The sequence below is a fragment of the Aplysia californica genome, unplaced genomic scaffold (assembly GCF_000002075.1).
Source record: "Aplysia californica isolate F4 #8 unplaced genomic scaffold, AplCal3.0 scaffold00546, whole genome shotgun sequence".
NCBI classification, from domain to species: Eukaryota; Metazoa; Mollusca; class Gastropoda; order Aplysiida; family Aplysiidae; genus Aplysia; species Aplysia californica.
This window is the reverse complement of record NW_004797816.1, coordinates 186,813-188,424: the sequence shown is the minus strand read 5'-3', so window position 1 is coordinate 188,424 and position 1,612 is coordinate 186,813.

Below are 1,612 nucleotides of genomic sequence, written 5' to 3'. Positions count from 1 at the left end.
ATATATTTATACATTGTGTATATATTTATGTGGTTACTTAAAGAGAGAAGTATATTGCACAAATGATTCCAAACAATGAGAGTATTATTTAGACATTTATTGCTGCTATAGTTACACATACACGTATCCTATTTCACTTTTTATCATGTCATAAAAAAGCAATGGGAGACAATATGAAATGCACCCCGGGATAGTGCATCCCACGAGGCCTCTGTGACCAGTACATGGCTACTTTAATGGGTATTCATTGTTGTTTACTCCTCATCATAAAAGCATTTTCTGTCACATATCCTGATAAAAATAACTGCCAACCACACACATGTAATGTAGCGTACATGAACATCAGCAATGGGAAAATTCGCTTTGGCTGTTAAAAATAACGTCATGTCTTACTCATATTTGCGTCATGGTGTCCTTCAAATAAACATCTTCATGCATGATAAAAAGCACTTTCTCACAGGTCCTATGCCACTAGATAAATTCTTGGACTACCAAATAATACCAACGTTCGAGTGGTCACCACTCCATGAATATGGATCCCACAGGTAGGTAAATACCCATGGAACAACCTCTGAAGAAAAGCGACTTTGCTTCATATTCCGAACCTTTGTTTGCAACTCTCTCTGACTTTTGGGATTTGCTCTACACAAAACCAATGACTACTAAACAAAATAACAATGAGCACATTTTTAGATGTTAAGAAAGTACATGTAGCAAGCAAAGAAAAGCCAAGACTTGGATTTTGGTTTGCAATGATGATGGCTGCTGGAACAGAGATAGGGGGACAGTTTCAGGGAATGCGTTGCAAGTTGGTGTATAAGGAGTCACTTTTGGGGGAATTCCTCAGCTCTTTGGTACGAAACAGGACTGAGCTGAGGGCAACCGGGGTTTAAAATTGCTTCTGACATGAGCATGTTTGGAAACATTATAAAACACTGCGACCGAATTGGTGATTGAACGCCGCGCTTGTAGTCAAGTAGCTAAATTGTGTTGAAAGGTATACAAACTGGACAATTGAAATGAGACTGACATGATATCTGAGGAAACATTTTTTAGTTTGTTTTTCCTTTTTTGGTGTGTTATTTTTCCTTGCTAGTTTGGCAATACTCCCGCACCCCAATTGGCAGTGAGTACTCGTAAATTGACCTCAGAATACAATATTTGAAGGAGCAAACACACACTGGACCAGAGCATCACTGTAAACTGTGTGAGTTGTTAAACGTCTGATCAAATAGAACATGGTGTTACTGTGGAGACTCAAGTAGTAGATGACGTTCTTAACATGATACAATGTTCTGTCAACAACAGAAGACAAATGCCCCGACGGAGTCACTTTCCATCCAAAAAATTCATTTATCGCCTGCGTCCAACTGCTTTATCAGCTCTTTACCGCCCTGCCTTTGACAGATATGTTCCCACAACTGAACAGAGAATACGAGTTTAACAGCCGGGTTAAATCTCCTTTGCCCTTCCTGCTTATACATGTACTATTATAATATATACGTATACCGCACTGCCACAATAAGAAAACAGCAAACTCAGCATATGGTAATAATATTTTTAAAATTACTTTTTTCCTTTCAACCCCTCTCCGCCTTTTTCTTTCACCCCC